This window comes from Triturus cristatus, chromosome 8 (assembly GCF_964204655.1).
Source record: "Triturus cristatus chromosome 8, aTriCri1.1, whole genome shotgun sequence".
NCBI lineage: Eukaryota > Metazoa > Chordata > Amphibia > Caudata > Salamandridae > Triturus > Triturus cristatus.
Window position 1 is genome coordinate 1,492,356,571 of NC_140591.1, and position 21,119 is coordinate 1,492,377,689.

Below are 21,119 nucleotides of genomic sequence, written 5' to 3' on the forward strand. Positions count from 1 at the left end.
GACATTGTCACCCCAGGGTACATCCAAGGCTGTTAACATTTTTTTATATTTTTTATTAGAATTTTTTTTACTTATTTTTTCATTTAATTCTCGGACTTTACACTTACCTTATATGGTCTTATAGTCCATGCCCTTAATTCCGTTCTATATCACTTGAACTCTGCGTCCTTGAAGTGTTTCCCTAGTGGTTAGTGCTCCGATCATGGGGGGGTGTAGGATGGATTAAGCCACGCCCTATGTACAACACTAAGTTAGCATAACAGAGATAATTATTAGCAAGACTGCTTGCCGTTTCTGCTGCGCTGCACACAACACTGATGTTATGTGTTATTCATTTTAGAAATGCTGACTCGACTTTGCCTTACAGAATAACAAACTGTTGTTTAACATTCTTAACCGTGAAATGTGCCCTTGGTCTGTAGATCATGCAAAGAACGAGTCTGGGTCTCTAGAAGGTACAGAGTGTTGTGATTAGATTGATCGTACCACTTCTTAGACATATCATACATACGGCTGCCAATATCTGAAGGACGAGCGTCTTTAATATTGCAGAACAGTTTGGGTTTGCACACATTCAAACAGAGGAGCTGATGCATGAGAGAGCTAGCTGATCCTTTGATGTGATTCTACTAAGCTGATCCATAAGGTAGGGGTCCCCCCTGTAAACCTAAGAGACCTTCTGATAGTCTAATAATAATAATGTATTAGATTATAGAGAAAGGAGTGTGGCTTTATACCACCGTCATTATTAGTATGATTGCTCCTTTCATCTTGTATGGTATTGTAATAATGCTTATGGTTCTGATCTGTACTGTTAGTCTGCTAGTGTTAGCCAAAGTACTACTTCTTAGGACGCGAGGTTTATAAAATAAACTCTTTAAACTTTACCGTGTCTGTATTATTATGTTGTGGACTAACAAATAGATACGAACAGGTATTTCGGACTCCCACCACTCCTGAGAAATATCTAAGTCGCTTGTTCTGGTTTGTCTATACATTGGGACCGCCTAGCTAGATCTAGGCTAACAAATGGGACACTAAGCTAGTCGGATAAGGGGTTCTGGGTTCTGAGGAGAGTTTTCTGGTACACCACAATTCTCTGAGGTCCTGGTCTCCTGCGCATAGTTCTGTGCAAAAGCAGAATCCCTGCAACAAGAGAAGAGAGAACCAGAGACTATTAAGAGCAGTGGGAGAAAAAAGGGAAACAACAATAGAATCGTGATAAAGCAGAAACACATGAATCATTACCCATCCTCCTTTCAATATATAAACAAAGAGAAGAATGAAACAGAAAAAGAGACAAATAAAGAGAAGAAGGAGAATCTACAAAGACTACCACCTGCACACCTACTTGCCAAACAGATATGCGAGAAGGCAAGTCAGAGCAGGGGAAAACAAGGACACAGAGAAGAAGAGAAATACAATAGATTACTCACACTTCTCCATCATGTAATGAAGACTGAATAATAAATAGAAAACAACACTGGGCTATAGTGTTGACAATGAAACAAAGCACAACATTAAGAGTAAAAACAAATGCCCAGTGTAACGTAAACCATGCACAATGGAAATGGACTGGAACCCAAACTATACACCCAATAAGGGTAACAACTCGCTTGTGCAGGGATAACCTCGAGAGGAGGTAAGACGTTGTGCACTGTTAGAAAAAGAAAACAGCTCACACTACACACCATAAGTAAGGTAAACTGTGCACTGAGAAAAGAAAGTATAAATGAGTGTGAGTAAGTATGTGAACGGAAACACCTCGAATTGAGGTCACATGTTGTGCACCATGTGTAATGGTGCACCTCGTGGAGAGGTAAAAACAATGTGCACTGAGCAATGGGAATAGAACCCTTGCGAGACACCTCGAGTAGAGGTAAAAAGTTATGCACTGGTTGAGCACTGTGGCAGCGGTACTGGAACCTCTTGTGTAATGTAACTGTAGCAATGGGACACAGACCCATGCTATTCACATCATGAAGGCGAAGACAATGTGCACTGTAAAAATTGGAAAAACAACCCAAGGAACACACCTCGTATGGAGATAAAAGGGCTGTGCACTGTGAAAATAGGACTGTAACCTATGCAACACACCAGTGTGGGGCAATGTGTGTAAGAAAGAATGTGTGGGTGGGAACCCATGACCAGTTCATGTATTAACATGAAAAACAAACAGTAAATGAGCTCTGTAAATGAGCAAGGCATACCACAAATGAACGCTTAGCTAATTTTGAAGCATCAGACACTGTGAACAGTAAAATAAAATACCTCAAGCATAAAACAAAATTATGCGCACTCTGTGTGAGGGCATGGCATAGACAACCAATGCAGAGGCGCACACCCACTGTAAACTATAAAACAGAAAACAGCGCCGGTGAGCGACTTTTCACCTGAGAAATTCAGAACAAGGCAGACTCAGTTGACACGAAAAATGTGATAAACAAAGCAGAACTACAAGAAGCAGAACAGTAAGCTGGGAGAGCAAGTTTCCTAAAGTTTGCAGACGAAATGCAATCTGTCTCAAAACAAAGATCACTCTTCAAGAGCTCAAAAGAGATGACGATGCAGAGTGCCAACATCCAATCATAAATGGACCTTGTTTGTACAGATAGGTTATGATGTAAACCTGTGTGAAGAAAGGAATACCTTCTCTATGGTGTAAAAACTCTTCTGCTACACCGTCCAGAAAATCAGAAAAATGAAATGTCGGTCACACAATCCAAAGTCTTAAGGACTCCCACGCCGCCACACCAACCTTCTCCTCAGACACCGATGCTTAAGAGACGAATTCCCTGCATTGTCCCTAGACGTCACTCAGCATCACCGTAGCTCCACAGAACAAACACTACGAGGTTATCAAAAGGTGCAGGAAGAACACGGTGCAATGCCAAACCCAAGATGGCGGCACGCTTCCTGAAGCCGCGTCGGGTGGCTCACGGCACGGTTGCGCAGAAGAGCATCGGTCAGCAGCTGGGAGGATCTGAAAATGCTGGGATGTCACAAAGGATAGGTTGCAGGCATCACGAGACAGGTAAGACTGTGCGCGTCGAGTGTAAGCATGTGGAGGAGAGCTCGTGGGCTGTTTGAATGGAACTGCCATGTAGAAAGCAAACGCATTGCCGATAGTCATATAAGTCAAAAAGTACTCACTAAACGCAGCCATGAGTCTTCCATAAATTCATGTAATGACTCATCAAGGGTGCCGTTTTTTGATTGATACAGGGTCCTAGCTAGTATAAAACAAAGTAAGTAGAGAAGGCAAGGCTCTGGCAACAATTTGGGAAAAAGGGGGTGGTGATGGACAGAGTTTCTGAATGATGCAGAATACTCTTACCAAGTCAAGAGATCATGGTTTTAATCCATCACCGTTTTTTAGCTCACTGCACCATCCCAGCTCAGAACCTGGCTACATGCAAATTAGTCTGTACCTGTCCCAGTGCATGATGGGAACAGGGCAAACCAAACTACCAAGCCAATTCTTATACTGGGAAGGAAACAAGCTTCCGGGGACCGGTTTCTGGCATCACAGCCTTCGTCGGCCCGGCTTGCCTGAATCCTGATGGTGCAATGAGCAAGGGACTCACGTCTGAGCATACCCTCCCACACTGAGTGTGGTTAAAAACGATTTGGGAACAAACATCACAAGTAACATCAGGGCAGCATAATAAAAGGAGGTTGGAACTGTAACTGTTATGGAAAACCACCTTTCCCAATGTGACAAGACTCGGTGAGCTCTATGGAACAAAAGCTTTTCCAAAAACCCAGTTGAAGGCTGTAGGTTGTTAGTTGAGACGCTGTAGGAACAGAATGCAGTGACTTGAGCTGGGGTTAAGATCCATTACCTATTTCCTTTTTTGTTGAGATGCTGTAGGGACAGCAGGAACAGACTTGAGCTGCAGTTGAAACAGATGCTGTAGGGACAGCAGGAACAGACTTAAGCTGCAGTTGAAACAGACACTGTAGGGACAGCTGCAGTTGAGACAGGAGCTGGCACTTTTGAGTAGAGGGCGACCGATGTAGAGGTCACGGTGGGGCTAAGGTATGCCAGTTGCTTGATATGCAGCTGTAGATGCAGAGGTTGCTTCTTTGACAGTAGGTTACCAGCTACTCCCACTTAATCATGAGCGGTAGCAGACGCAGGTTCTTGAGTCAACTTGTCGCAATAAAATTGTAGTAACTGATTCCAAGCTGGTTGTAGTATTTCAAGACTATTTATTGAAGTAGTTACATGTCTAGATGTTCAGTCCAATACTAGCCCCACCAGGAGCACTCAGCATGCTGCTCAGCCCTTCTCCAACTGTAGCCTCTCACTCCTAACATTCTATATTACATCATTCTGATTGAATCTCACTGGCGGAGCATGAACCACATTGAAACCAGGAATACTACACAGTTTATTCCAATCAAAATGGCTTCAGGTGTGCCATAAATTAGTCATTAGTAAGACTGTTAGCATTCTAGTTGTTCTTTAGACCACTCTGGGAAGCCGCAGTAGAACACAAAAGAATCAACTGACAGGCTGCTCCTGTTGAAATAAAGCAGGAAGATATTTGAGATTTCACTTAAAGCATGTCCTATTTTTTCTTTCTACAAAACTAACCATAATTTCTATGACAAAATGAACCCCCTCATTTTGCTCCTTTTTCAATTAAATGTTTTAAGTGTTACAAGTTTATTCCAATCAAGGTGGCTTCAAGTGTGCCATAATCTTGACATAAGTAGGACTGTTAGTGCTCTAGTTGTTCTTTAGACCACTCTGGGAAGCTGCAGTAGAACACAAAGGAAGCAACTGACAGGCTGCTCTTGTTGAAATATAACAGGAATATATTTGAGATCTCACTTAAAACATGTCCTAATTTTTCTTTCTACAGCAATAACCATAATTTCTATGACAAAATGAACCTCATCATTTTGTTCCTTTTTAAATTAAATGTTTTAAGTGATACTAGTTTATCCCAATCAAGATGGCTTCAGGTGAGCCATACTTTTGTCATAAATAAGGCTGTTAGCGCTCTAGTAGTTCTTTAGAACACTCTGGGAAGCTGCAGTAGAACACAAAGGAATAAACTGACAGTCTCTGCCCTTGTTGGATGTACATGTTTTACTGAGAATGTCAGACTTCATTCTCACATGACTGAGAAAGATAATCTGAATTTACAGATAATATGCTCTCAATTTAGCTTCTGGAGCACCTTTCAAACATCTATGGGAAAAGCATTAGAAAGTAGTTTTCTCTCAAACATGATTCATGATATCCCAGCAGAAGGGTTTTCACAGGGTAAAATCACCTTAGAACACACCACAATTCCTAATATTAGTATGGTACCATCAACAAATGAATTATAATGTAACTAAAGACTGTTATCATCCTTTATAGTTTTCCTTGTGGTGACCCTCAAAATCTGTTGTTCACTACAATGCATTTCAATGGGGTGCTATCATGTATATTGGTCCCAAGATGGCTGCCAGCATTTCCAGGATGAAGTGCTGACAGCCAATCAGATCTCACAATGAGATGTGTGATTAGGCTCCGCCCAGATATCAATATTTTTTTATTTTTGAATTTCTTAGAAACTACTAAACGGATTGAAACCATTTGAAAAAAGGTTGCTTTCTGAACCAAGAGCTACGTTTTTACCAAATTTGGTGTATTTCTGATCAGCAGTTTGGGCTGTAGCCGTGTCTACTCAATAATATCAAAGTTACTTATGTTCCATCATTGCTCTGTTGCACATCCCCATGCTTATTCAGTGCACCTAATTCGACATTCGTGATTATACAAGTCTGGACTGCATATCATTTTAATATAGTAGGCATTTCATCCAGTTATATATTGGTCAATGGTTCCATGAAACTACTCTATGGGACCTAATATACACATATATATATATATATTCACTGAAAAAACCATAGGTTTCACACATGTTATAGTTAGCTGGACATTTTACTGATAAAAAACCAATGAAATTCCCCCGTTATAGTTACTGTAGGCAACTATAACTCACGCGACCGTAATCCTCTGCTGATGCTAATACTGTATTTAGACACTTATTTTCCCATGTCTTCTTCCATTAAATTTTAGCTATACATATATTACAAATATTTTTTTTCATAAAGACACATATGTCATCAGCAGAGGATTACGGTCGCGTGAGTTATAGTTGCCTACAGTAACTATAACGGGGGAATTTCATTGGTTTTTTATCAGTAAAATGTCCAGCTAACTATAACATGTGTGAAACCTATGGTTTTTTCAGTGAATTTGCAAGGTTTTTTAAATGCTAATTCCTAACTATAACGTGTGAAACCTATGGTTTTTTCAGTGAATTTGTACGGTTTTTTAAATGCTAAGTTACTTTACGCCATTTGTGGCGTGCGCGCCCACTTAACGCAGTTCGTTCCGTGCGCGCACGGTGCGCTTCGCGCACCGTGCGCGCACAGTGAGCACGCGGTGCGCTTCGCGCACCGCGTGCCCACGTTACGCTACATGGGCCATGAACGCACGATGCGCTTCGCGCACCGTGCGCACATGGTGGAAATATGATGAGCATCGCTGTGATATTTAAAATATGTGTTAGTTTTATCTCTAATAAGCCATTCACAAAAGGTGCCTTTCGGGCACCTTTTGCACACGGGGTGGGGAGAGTGTGGATATTTTTTTTTTTTTATTTTTAAATTTTTTACCGTACGTGTACGGTAAGCGTAATCGGCGAAATTTTCAAAAAAATTAAAATTGCCTTTTTTCCCTTGGGGGGTCGTTGGGGACTCCATGGACATGGCTAGGTGCTTGGGAGCTGTCTAAACAGCCCCTTTACATGTTTTGGGGCTTTGTTTTTCCACCCCCTGTCAGAGTGCGAGAGAGAAAATGGCGGCCGCCGCTTCCTGGTTTCGACCGATTCGAATGTTTACTAAGATCTAAGGGCCAATCAGAATCGCGCTCGCGCACGTCACCGTACGCGTACGGTAAGCGCACCGTAAGCGCACCGTAGGCTGGCTCAGATATATATATTGATTTAAAGGCTATTTTCTCAGAATCTACTGAACAGATTTACACCAAACCTACAAAAGGCACTTCCTTGACTTGAGGACTACCTCTCTGCCAAATTTCAAGTAATTCTGTTCAGCCGTTCGGGCTGTAGCTGTGTCTAAAGGTCCTCTGGAAAAATGCATGGGAAAAACGCGTTTTGGGACCCCCCTTTTATCTCAGCCCCCGCTTGACGACTCCCCCCGAGACTTTCAGGGTAGGAGCGGAGCGTAGCGCCCCACCTATTTTGAAAAATTCACGAGGATTCGTCAACCGGCGCCAAAGTTATTCAAAATAGAATGTTGCGGATTTCCTATGGAAACGTGGTCCTAACTATAACTACCTACTGGCGACCGCCAGTAGGTAATATATATATATATATATATATATATATATATATATATATATATATATATATATATATATATATATATATAAATATATATACGGCTTTTTGAATAATAAATTGTTTCAGCCACCAAGTCTGGGTTCGTGACTCTCTTTCTGATGAAGAAGGAAGCGTGAGGGAGTCACTTTGCTGATATATATATATATATATATATATATATATATATATATATATATATATATATATATATATATATATATTATCTACTGGCGGTCGCCAGTAGATAGTTAGAGTTACAACCTAGTTTCCATAGGAAATCTCAAAATTCTATTTTGAATAACTTTGGCGCCGGTTGACGAATCCTGGCAAAATTTTCAAAACTAATGGGGCGCTCCGCTCAGCTCCTACCCTGAAAGTCTCGGGGTGATTCGTCAAGCGGGGGCCAAGAAAAAGGGGGGGTCCCAAAACACGTTTTCCCCATTCATTTTTCCATAGGACCTTTAGACAAAGCTACAGCCCGAACTGCTGAACAGAATTACGTGAAATTTGGCAGAGAGGTAGCCATAAGGTCAAGGAAGTGCCTTTTGCAGGTCTGGTGTCAATCTGTTCAGTAGTTCCTGAGAAAATCAAAAGTAAATTCATATATATATGTGGGCGGAGCCTAACCACACATCTCATCCTGAGATCTGATTGGCTGTCAGCACTTCATCCAAGAAGTGTTGGCAGCCATCTTGGGACCAATATACATGATAGCACCTCATTAAAAAGCATTACAGTTAATAGAAGGTTTTAAGACTTTAGTTACATTATAAATCATTTGTTGATGGTACCATACTCATTTTAGGAATTGTGGTATGTTCTAAGGTGATTTCACCATGTGAAAAAGCCTTCTGCTGGGATATCATGATTGAGAGAAAAATATTTTCTCATGCTTTTCCCACAGAGGTTTGGAAGGTGATCTATAAACTAAACTGAGAGCTTATTTTCTGTAAATTCACATTAATCTTTCTCAGTCATGTAAGAATGAAGTCTGACATTCTCAGTAAAACATGTACACCCAGCAAGGGCAGAGACTGTCAGTTGATTCCTTTGTGTTCTACTGCAGCTTCCCAGAGTGTTCCAAAGAACAACTAGAGCGCTAACAGTCCTACTTATGAAAAACGTATGGCACACCTGAAGCCATCTTGCTTGGATTAAAGTGGTAACTCTTAAAACATTTAATTTAAAAAGGAACAAAATCAGGGGGTTTATTTTTCCATAAAAAGTATGATTAGTGCTGCAGAAAGAAAAATTAGGGCGCATTTTGAGTGACTTCTCAAATCCTCTTCTATTTCATTAAAAAATTCTGACATGCAGACTGAAACATGCACTTTCAATACCAGCAGCTGTTTTCCCTGGTGAGCAGTAGCTTTACTACAGTGATCTAATGAGCAAAACGAGTGCTAACATTCCGAAAATATGGCAAATGTGTGACACATCTGAATGCCTTCTTGATGGAATCAAAGTAAAAAACTGAAAGTATTCCCTACTGAGGAAACTGCAGTAAATGAGGAAATTAGGAAACTTCATAACAAATAAATCTCCCAAGATGGCCACCAGAGACAAAAGAGCCCAAATGTAGCCCAAATATCACCAAGATGTAGCCCAAGTATAGCCCAATGACAGAATGTCCCAGAGTGTTCTTAAAAACAACTAGAGCGCTTACTGTCTTCATTATGACAAAGGTATGGCACACCTGAAGCCATCTTGATTGGAATAAACTGGTAACACTTAAAACATTTAATTTAAAAAAGGAACACAATGAGGGGGTTCATTTTGCCATAGAAATTATGATTAATGCTGAAGAAAGAAAATGAGGGCACATTTTGAGTGACTTCTCAAATCCTCTTCTATTTCATTAAAAAATTCTGACATGCAGACTGAAACATGCACTTTTAATACCAGGAGCAGACTTCCATGGTGAACAGTAGTTTTACTACAGTGATCTAATGAGCAACTAGAGTGCTAACATTCAAAATTGATGGCAAATGTGTGACATATCTGAATACTTTCATGATGGAATCAAAGTTAAAAACTGAAACCATTTCCTACTGAGGAGACTGCAGTACATGAGGAAATTAGGAAACTTCATAACAAATAAATCTCCCAAGATGGCCACCGGAGACAAAAGAGCCCAAATGTAGCCCAAAATCACCCAGATGTAGCCCAAATATAGCCCAATGACAGAAGTGTGCAAAACACTTATTATTTTGTGTTTTTGCAGTGTTATATAGTGCAGACTTGTCAGGTATTGGAGTGCTTTACATGAGCATCGGTTACATCACACAAGAACAAATTCATTTTGGTTGTAGACATGGGGAGACTAAGTGATTTGACCAGAATCACAGAATGTCGAGCTGAAGCAAAAACTCCAACCTGGTTCCCCAGTTGCAAAGTCTGCAGTTCTGGAAGTAACACCACATCCTCTCCCCTAAGTACAACATTTAATCAAGTGGTCAACTGGATAAAAAAACATAAAGATAACAAATAATTTAAAAGTGCTTTGTCGCTATTTGAAAACTCAGAAAATATGTCCTCATTTTAGTCTTTTAGAGCACTAACCATAATTTTGATGCCAATAAGACCCTCTCATATATGTAATTTTTAAAGGAAATGCTCTAGGTATTACAGTTTTGATTACATCAAGATGACGTCAGGCGTTCCACACTTTTGTAATAAATATAGAATGTTAGCAATCTAGATGTTCGTTAGGATACTGTTGAGAGGCAGAGGCCAGGGGCACGGACTCTGAAAATTGAAGGCAGGTAGGAAGGTGCAAAGGCAACAATTTAACCACACTGAGCAGGCAGGAAGGGCCGTGGCACCACAACAGATTATGGAGGGCAGTGGAAAGGGGGGCAGGGGCAACAAACCAACAATACAGGACTTGCAAGAGAGTCTGTAGCAATGTAATAGACCATTGTGGGCAGAAGGAAGAGGCAATGGTAGTACAACCATACATGCCAACAGACCCGATTCAGCCAGGAAACGTCCAATGTTTTTAAGCTCAAATGGGCTTTATTTGATCTGTCTCCTGTCTACAATCTCCTCTTTTTCAATGTAACTCAAAGGGGAAAATCAATACCCCAGTTTTTTTTCAAAATCTCCCTCTTACCAAGTTCAAAATGTTCGCAAGTATGGTACATTGGATCATGGAAGGAAATGGGGTAGGGACATGGACTTGGATAACAGAGGACAGGAGGGACATGGAGAGGTGCACCAAACTGACCCTGCAGGGCAGGCATCAAGGTTTGCAGCAGCACAATACACCACACAGGGCATGCAGGACAGGAGTGCAGCACAACAATCCATAGAAAGCAAGAGGGAGGGGACAGGACCATGCACATGGACAACAGAGAACAGAGGGGCAAGAGGCAATGGTAGCTAGCTGACCATAATGGACAGACAGGAGAGAAAGCTGCAGCATAACAGACCATAAAGGGCAGGAGGGACGGATCAGGGGCATTACAATGGAACAGACAAGCCAGGAGGGAGGGAGTAGGGGTCTGCACATGTAAACAGAGGGCTGGGGGCAAGGGGGCAGGGCAGGAGCAGCAAGATAGCCATGGAGGTCAGGCAGGATGGGCACTAGAAGCACGACACACCATGAAGAGCAACAGTGAGACTGTGATGGCATACACACAGACCATGGAGGGAAGGTGGGAGGGGGTCAGGGGCAGCTAACTGACCACACAGGGAAGGTGGGAGGGGCCATGGCAGCACAGAAGACCATGCATGGCAAGTGGGAGGGTTAGTGGCAGCACAATGGCTATGATGGGCAAGAAGGAGGGTGCAGGGGCATGCACAAAGGACGATGGAGGATAGAAGGGAGGGTCAGGACCTGTGCACAGATAAGAAAGTTCAGGGGACGGGGCATCACAACAGACCGCACGGGGCAGGCAGGAGGAGCAGTTGCAGCACAACAGACCAGGGAGGGCAGAAGGGTGTGGCAGTACAATGGACCATGTAGGACAGGAGGAAGAGGATAGGGGCATGGCATGTGGACAGGCAGGGTGGAGGTGGCAGGGACAGGTTACAGTCATCTGACAATGCTAGGCAGGTGGAAGGGGAGTGGCAGCTCAACAGAACACTCAGAGTAGATAGGAGTGGCAGGTCCATGGAACATGGTGGGCAAAAATGATGGAGCAGGGGCATGCACAAAAACACCGGAGGGCAGGGGGAAGGAGAATAGGGGCAGCAATCTAAGCACAGAGTTTAAGCAGGTGGTCAATGATGGGGCATAGAATTGGGCAATGGAGGGCAGGAGGAGTGGACTGGTACATCATACTAACTTGAGGGCAGTGGCAGCACATCAGACCATGCATGGCAGGAGGAAGGAGGCTAGTCCATGGATTCACACAACAGAGGATAGGGAGGAGGGGGATGGGGCAGCAAGCTAACTGTTCAGAGAAGGCGGGTATTAGGAACTTTATTGTTTTTAAAACATGTGTCTGTGCGAACTACTTAAAATATGAACAAGTATGCAGCATAATCTCACTTTTATTCAGGAAGAAGAGGACGTTTGTGACTCTGACTCCGGGCTCACTTGGCAGAAACACCCCCTGACCCTCCACCCCCTATCGCAAAATGTAATGCCCGTGAAAAGGGTAGGTGAACACAGTGTTATTTAGAACATAGTCCTGAGAGCATGATTGAAAATGAAAACTAGATATAGTGTATGGTATAAACTATGCACCAAAAAGTGTGATATAAGATGAACAGGGCGTGAAATATAATATGCAATACATTGTGCGCAATGACAGATTCATTGGAGAGCGCGAGATAGCACAGGCACTAGCGCGTGCTATGCGATATGCGCCTTGGAGTGTAATATGCACAGGGCAGTGTTGTGTAACCTAACTAGTCTCTAAAGTTGTAATATAAAATATGTGCTGGGGAGTGTAACGTTGCATATGTACTGTGACAAAGATATGGATCCCAGATTGTAATATGTATGGCATAGCACTGTGCGTTATAACATAGGCATCGAGGCAGGCACAACCCGTGCGAAGACAAGAGTGGCATGACATATTCACGGGGTGGTGTTACAGTGCACATGGGCTAGAGTGTGTCATAGCATATGCACTAGCTAGTGGAATACAACACAGAGGTGTGTGGCACTCAGCAGGCAATGGTTGGTGTAACACAGCATTGGGCTCTGCCAGGAGCGCGCTGTGACTCTCAAGTGATGTTCGTCCCCTTTCCAGAGAGTAAAATAAAAAGTATTACACATCCAGCAGCGGATGTGTGTTTTATTAACCGTGAGGGGGGTTTCTTGCATAGTTTTGGTCACATTTTTGTCGAATTCCCTTTTAATGGCTTGGTGTGCATGTGTATTAAATGTGCCCGTCAATAGCTACCCATGTTTGTATAAATAAACAACTAGGGTGTCTACCGGGATTAGGCACGGTAGGGCATCAGACATGTCAGAGCTTCACTAGTGGTGTAAATACATTCCACGTGGATTCATTGTATGCATAGTCGCCTTTTAATGAAAATCACGCAAATCGTCATGGTGATAGGTACGTACGGATTGTCCAGCATGTCATAGGTGTGTCTCTAAATATATATTTTTTTAAAATAATAAAAAACAGTGGCCGGCCCTGGGGATTGGGGTCAAAAAAATATAATTAGGAGACAGGCCCTGGGGGATGGGGACATCAGGGCCAATAAATTAGAATAAGAAGGGGAACCACACAGCCCCCCTTCTTAAAAAATTAAAATAAATAAAAGATTGGCATTGTGCCGGAGGCCACGCCCCCTCCTTGCAGCACTCTGCAAACGCGGCCCCTGGCGAGTTGTAAGTTGGGGAATTAATTCCTCTTCAATACTGAGGGTCCCTGAGGGCCATCTAGCCCAACAGGCATCTCCAGTATTCGCCAGGGAGCTGCGCTGCAGACAGGCGTTCTGAGGCCAAGCCCCTTTTTACACCTCTCTGCAAAGCAGCTCTGTGGCGCTTACTGGAGGTACCTAGTGGTCTAGTTTGACCCTAGGGACCCTTAGGATTCAAGGGGACTTAATCTCTCAACTTAGAACAGCCACAGGGCGCGTTTACACAGTGGTGAAGGGAGGGGAAGGGGCCTGAGGTGACGTGTGCAAACACGCACTATGGCACGTTTTAAATTGGGGATATAATTTCCCTCCAATACTGAGGGCCCCTGGGGGCTAACTAGCCCACCATGTGATTCCAGTAAGCGCCACTGAGCTGCATTGCAGAGAGGTGGTCCAGGCCGTGCCACATTTTACAACTCTCTGCAACGCAGCTCTGTGGCACTTACTGGAGGTACCTAGTGGGCTAGTTGGACCCTAGGGACCCTCAGGATTCAAATGAACTTAATCTCCCAACTAAAAACGGACACAGGGCGTGTTTACACAGTGGTGAAGGGAGGGGACAGGGCCTGAGTTAACGTGTGCAAAAACGCCCTGTGGCCTGTGAGGTAGTTTTAATCCCCCTGCCCTATTATATACTCGGGGCTTACAGAGGAGGTCATGCTAATCACAGGGGGACCCCAACACATAATGTTCCCTAGTGTATGTAGGTGTTTTCACTGTATTCTAAGTGTCTTTTAACATAGCACTGGCTCTAGGACTGGTTAGTCAGACTCAGTTACCACCAGTATCCGTCTGAAAAAGTTGAGGGTACAGGATGATTTTGCAACAAGGCTTCTTTCTGCTCTTCTTTTTGTTCTTTCTGCACGTTATCCTTCTTCCTGCACTTTTCTTCGTCTTTGAGGACTTCTGTTGCTTCTTTCTGCACTTCTTTTTTTTCTTTCTGTGCATTTTTTCTTCTTTCTTCACATGTCCTATCTCTGTAGGCATAGTTATAGATTAGCATTTAAAAAACCTTTGAAATTCACAAAAAAAAACATAGGTTTCAGGCACGTTATAGTTAGGAATTAGCTTTTAAAAAACCTCAGAAATTCACTGAAAAAACCATAGGTTTCAGGGGTGTTATAGTTAGCTGGACTTTTCACTTGTACAAAACCATTGAAATTCCCCCGTTATAGTTAGTTTAGCTAACTATAACTCGCGCGCCCGCAATGCACTGCTGATGACGTCACATATTACATCACTCATGACATGGTCAGTGACATCACTCATGACATCACTGATGACAACTCAAATGACATCACTGATGACATCACTGATGACATCACTGATGACATCATCATTGTGATAGAGTGACAGACCTCCTCTCACCCTAATATAACCTTTGATGCACACATTCAAAAATAGAGACTAAAATTTTCAAAACAATGGACATACCAATACCAGTTACAACAACCTCTTCAGTAATTCTAAGATCCACATACACATCCACTCATTCACCAACTGTCCTATACAGTCACTCATACATGTACTCACTCATCATATGTACTCATGCACCTATACATACTGTTACACAATGCCACACATCCATAGAGTTACTCACACACATAGTCACTCATGCTAATAAAGGATCAAACATACATTTACTTGCATATACAGTTATACACACACCACCACACTTACTTCTACCGAAACTTACACATACTTAGTCTTTTAAACAATCAATTATAGAAACACATACTTATTCATACAGGAACTCTTTCAATCTCTCACTCTCACATATACTCACTTATATACACCAATAGTCACATATACTAGTTTAAAACATATGTAGTTACTCATAAAGACACTATTGAGACAGTCATTCACTCACTAACACACCCATACACACACTCATCCACCCATACAGTCCTGCACACATGCTGTCTTCAACACATACAAACAGTGAGTCACTCATTCATGCACCTATGCACTACGTAATACCCCCCACCGAACAATGCAGACACTCAGACTGATACTCAAAAAACCAACTAATAACCTATATAGACACTCATGTAACTACTCACCAATCCATGCAGCCACTTATACACAAAGTGAGAGACTGATACAGATATGTACATATTTAAGCATTACTCACTAAGCCATGTATTCACTATGATACACTTAATCAGTCAGTTACACAATCAATTTTTCAAAAACAAATCATCCATTTAGACACTTATATACCCATTTATTCTTCCATCGACCTTGAGATATACATATATAAAACATATTTAATTTTCAGAAAAACACACATTCACTGGATGATGTCATCAGTGATGTCATCAGTGATGTCATTTGAGATGTCACCAGTGATGTCATCAGTGATGTCACTGACCATGTCATGAGTGATGTAATATGTGACGTCATCATCAGTGCATTGCGAGCGCGCGAGTTATAGTTAGCTGAACTAACTATAACATGGGAATTTCAATGCTTTTGTACGAGTGAAAAGTCCAGCTAACTATAACGCCCCTGAAACCTGTGGTTTTTTTCAGTGAATATATATATGTAAAGATACATCATGTGTGCAGGACAGTATGGGCGGATGAGTGTGTGCATGGGTGTGTTAGTGAGTGAATGACTGTCTCAATAGTGTCTTTATGAGTAACTACATATGTTTTAAACTAGTATATGTGACTATTGGTGTATATAAGTGAGTATATGTGAGTATATGTGAGAGTGAGTGATTGAAAGAGTTCCTGTATGAATAAGTATGTGTGTCTATAAGTGATTCTTTAAAAGACTAAGTATGTGTAAGTTTCTGTAGAAGTAAGTGTGGTGGTGTGTGTATAACTGTATATGCAAGTAAATGGATGTTTGATTCTTTATTAGCATGTGTGACTATGTGTGTGAGTAACTCTATGGATGAGTGGCGTTGTGTAACAGGATGTATAGGTGTATGAGTACATATGATGAGTGAGTACATGTATGAGTGACTGTATAGGACTGTTGGTGAATGAGTGGATGTGTATGTGGATCTTAGAATGACTGAATAGGTTGATGTAACTGATATTGGTATGTCCATTGTTATGAAAATTTTAGTTTCTATTTTTGAATGTGTGTATCAAAGGTTATATTAGGGGGAAAGGAGGTCTGCCACTCTATCAGCAAGGATGAGGTCATCAGTGATGTCATTTGAGATGTCATCAGTGATGTCATGAGTGATGTCACTGACCATGTCATGAGTGATGTAATATGTGACGTCATCAGCAGTGCATTGTGGGCGCGCGAGTTATAGTTAGCTGAAATAACTATAACGGGGGAATTTCAATGGTTTTGTATGAGGGAAAAGTCCAGATAACTATAACGCCCCTGAAACCTATGGTTTTTTCGGTGAATTTCTAAGGTTTTTTAAATGCTAATTCCTCACTATAACCTGCCTGAAACCTATGGATTTTCAGTGAATTTCAAAGGTTTTTTAAATGCTAATTTCTAACTATGCCTACAGAGATAGGACATGTGAAGAAAGAAGAAAAAATGGATAGAAAGAAAAAAAAGAAATGCAGAAAGAAGCAACAGAAGTTTTCAAAGACAAAGAAAAGTGCAGGAAGAAGGATAACGTGCAGAAAGAACAAACAGAAGAGCAGAAAGAAGCCTTGTTGCAAAATCATCCTGTACCCTCAACTTTTTCAGACGGATACTGGTGGTAACTGAGTCTGACTAACCAGTCCTAGAGCCAGTGCTATGTTAAAAGACACTCAGAATACAGTGAAAACACCTACATACACTAGGGAACACTATGCGTTGGGGTCCCCCTGTGATCAGCATGACCTCCTCTGTAAGCCCCTAGTATATAATAGGGCAGGGGATTAAAACTACCTCTTAAAACGCGCCACAGCGCGTGTTTGCACACGTCACCTCAGGCCCCATTCCCTCACTTCCCCACTGTGTAAACACAAACCGTTGGCCATTTTAAGTTGGGAGATTAAGTCCCCTTGAATCCTGAGGGTCCCTAGGGTCCAACTAGACCACTAGGTACCTCCAGTAATCGCCACAGAGCTGCGTTGCAGAGAGATGTAAAAAGGGGCACGGCCTAGACCACCTCTCTGCAACGCAGCGCAGTGGCGCTCACTGGAAGCACCTGGTGGGCTAGTTGGCCCCCAAGGTCCCTCAGAATTGAAGGGGAAATATTTCCCCAACTTAAAACGCACCACAGGGCTTGTTTGCACACGTTAACTCAGGCCCGGTCCACTCCCTTCACCACTGTGTAAACACGCCCTGTGGCCGTTTTTTGTTGGGAGATTAAGTTCATTTGAATCCTGAGGGTCCCTAGGGTCCAACTAGCCCACTAGGTACCTCCAGTAAGTGCCACAGAGCTGCGTTGCAGAGAGGTGTAAAAAGTGGCACGGCCTGGACCACCTCTCTGCAACGCAGCTCAGTGGCGCTTACTGGAAGCACCTGGTGGGCTAGTTAGCCCCCAGGGCCCCTCAGGATTGAAGGGGAATTATTTCCCCAACTTAAAACGTGCCATAGGGCGTGTTTGCACACGTCACCTCAGGCCCCGTCCCCTCCCTTCCCCACTGTGTACACACGCCCTGTGGCTGTTTTTTAAGTTGGGAGATTAAGTCCCCTTGAATCCTGAGGATCCCTAGGGGCAAAATAGCCCACTAGGTACGTCCAGTAAGCGCCATTGCAGAGAGGTGTGAAAAGGGGCACAGCCTGCACTACCTCTCTGCGACGCAGAGCAGTGGCGCTTGATGGAAGCACCTGGTGGGCTAGTTGGCCCCCAGGGTCCCTCAGGATTGAAAGGGAATTATTTCCCCAACGTAAAAGGCACCACAGGGCGTGTTTGCACACGTCACCTCAGGCCCTGTCCCCTCCCTTCACCACTGTGTAAACGCGCCCTGTGGCCGTTCTAAGTTGAAAGATTAAGTCCCCTTGAATCCTAAGGGTCCCTAGGGTCAAACTAGCCCACTAGGTACCTCCAGTAAGCACCACAGAGCTGCGTTGCATAGAGGTGAAAAAAGGGGCATGGCCTCAGAACACCTGTCTGCAACGCAGCTCCCTGGTGCATACTGGAGATACCTGTTGGGCTAGTTGGCCCTCAGGGACCCTCAGTATTGAAGGGGAATTAATTCCCCAACTTACAACTGGCCAGGGGGCGCGTTTGCAGAGTGCTGCAAGGAGGGGGCGTGGCCTCCGGTGCGATGCCGGTCTTTTATTTATTTTATTTTTTTAAGAAGGAGGGCTGTGTGGCCCCCCTTCTTTTTCTAATTTACTGGCCCTGGAGACCCCATCCCCCAGGGCCTGCACCCTAACTTTTTTTGTTGAAAAAAATTAATTTGGCTCTCCCAAGGCCTAATCGGCCCCGGGGACCCCATCCCCCCGGGGCCGGCCTTTGTTTTTTATTATTTTAAAAAAATATATATTTATAGAAACACCTAGGACATGCTGGACAAACCGTATGTACCTATCACCATAACAATTTGCGTGATATTCATTAAAAGGCGACTATGCTTAGAATGAATCCACATGGAATGTATTTACACCGCTAGTGAAGCTCTGACGTGTCTGACGCCCTACCGTGCCTAATCCCGGTGCCCCCGCCGGTGGGTACTCTCCAAGTAGACACCCTTGGCGTTTATTTATACAAACATGGGTAGCTATTGACGGGCACATTTAATATACACACACACCAAGCCATTCAAAGAGAATTTGACAAAAATTTGACCAAACTATGCAAGAAACCCCCCTCACAGTTAATAAAACACACATCCACCGCCGGATGTGTAATACTTTTTATTTTACTCCCTGGAAAGGAGACGAACCTCACTTGAGAGTCACAGCGTGCTCCTGGCTGAGCCCAATGCTGTGTTACACCCACCAGTGCCCGCCGAGTGCCTCACACCTCTGTGTTGTATTTCACCAGCTAGTGCGTATGCTATGACACTCTCTAGCCCATGTGCACTGTAACACCACCCCGTGAATATGTCATGCCACACTTGCCTTCACACGGGTTATATTGCCCCATCTAACGTGCCTTCCTCGATGCCTATGTTATAATGCACAGTGCTATGCCATACATATTACAATCTGGGATCCATATCTTTGTCACAGTACATATGCAATGTTACACTCCCCAGCACTTATTTTATATTACAACTTTAGAGACTAGTTAGGTTACACAACACTGCCCTGTGCATATTACACTCCAAGGCGCATATCGCATAGCACACGCAAGTGCCTGTGCTATCTTGTGCTCTCCAATGAATCTGTCATTGCGCACAATGTATTGCATATTATATTTCACGCCCCGGTTCATCTTATATCACACTTTTTGGTGCATAGTTCATACCATATACTATATCTAGTTTTCAATCGTGCTCCCAGGACTATGTTCTATATAACACTGCGTCCACCTACCCTTTACACGGGCATTACATTTTGCGATGGGGGTGAAGGGTCAGGGGGTGTTTCTGCCAAGTGAGCCCGGAGTCACAGTCACAAACGTCCTCTTCTTCCTGAATAAAAGTGAGATTATGCTGCATACTTGTTCATATTTTAAGTAGTTCGCACAGACACACATTTTAAAAACAATAAAGTTCCTAATAGCCACCTTCTCCGAACAGTTAGCTTGTTGTCCCATCCACCTCCTCCCTATCCTCTGTTGTCTGAATCCACGGACTAGCCTCCTCCCTCCTGCCATGCATGGTCTGATGTGCTGCCACTGCCCTCCATTTAGCATGATGTACCAGTTCACTCCTCCTGCCCTCCATTGCCCAATTCTATGGCCCATCATTGACCTCCTGCTTAGCCTCTGTGCTTAGCTTGCTGCACCTATTCTCCTTCCCCCTGCCCTCTTTGTGCATGCCCCTGCTCCATCCTTTTTGCCCACCATGTTCCATGGACCTGCCACTCCTATCTACTCTGAGTGTTCTGTTGAGCTGCACTCCCCTCCCACCTGCCTAGCATTGTCAGATGACTGTAACCTGTCCCTGCCACCTCCACCCTGCCTGACCTCCATGGTCATCTTGCTGCTCTTGCCCTGCCCCCTTGCCCCCAGCCCTCTGTTTCCATGTGCGGACCCCTATTCCCTCCCTCCTGGCTTGTCTGTTCCATTGTAATGCCCCTGATCCGTCCCTCCTGCCCTTTATGGTCTGTCATGCTGCAGCTTTCTCTCCTGTCTGTCCATTATGGTCAGCTAGCTACCATTGCCTCTTTCCCCTCTGTTCTCTGTTGTCCATGTGCATGGTCCTGTCCCCTCCCTATTGCTTTCTATGGATTGTTGTGCTGCACTCCCGTCCCGCATGCACTGTGTGGTGTATTGTGCTGCTGCAAACCCTGATGCCTGCCCTGTAGGGTCAGTTTGGTGCACCTCTCCATGTGCCTCCTGTCCTCTGTTATCCAAGTCCATGTCCCTATCCCAATTCCTCCTGCCTACCATGATCCAATGTACCATACTTGCGAACATTTTGCACTTGGTAAGAGGGAGATTTTGAAAAAAAACTGGGGTATTGATTTTCCCCTTTGAGTTACATTGAAAAAGAGGAGATTGTAGACTGGAGACAGATCAAAAAAAGACCATTTGAGCTTAAAAACATTGGACGTTTCCTGGCTGAAACGGGTCTGTTGGCATGTATGGTTGTACTACCACTGCCTCTTCCTTCTGCCCACAATGGTCTATTATATTGCCACAGCCTCATTTGCCAGTCCTGTATTGTTGGTTTGTTGTCCCTGCCCCCCTTTCCACTGCCCTCCATAGTCTGTTGTGCTGCCACTGCCCTTCCTGCCTGCCCAGTGTGGTCAAATTGTTGCATCTGCACTCTCCTACCTGCCTTCAATGTTCAGAGTCCGTGCCCCTGGTTTCTGCCTCTCAACAGTATCCCAATGAAC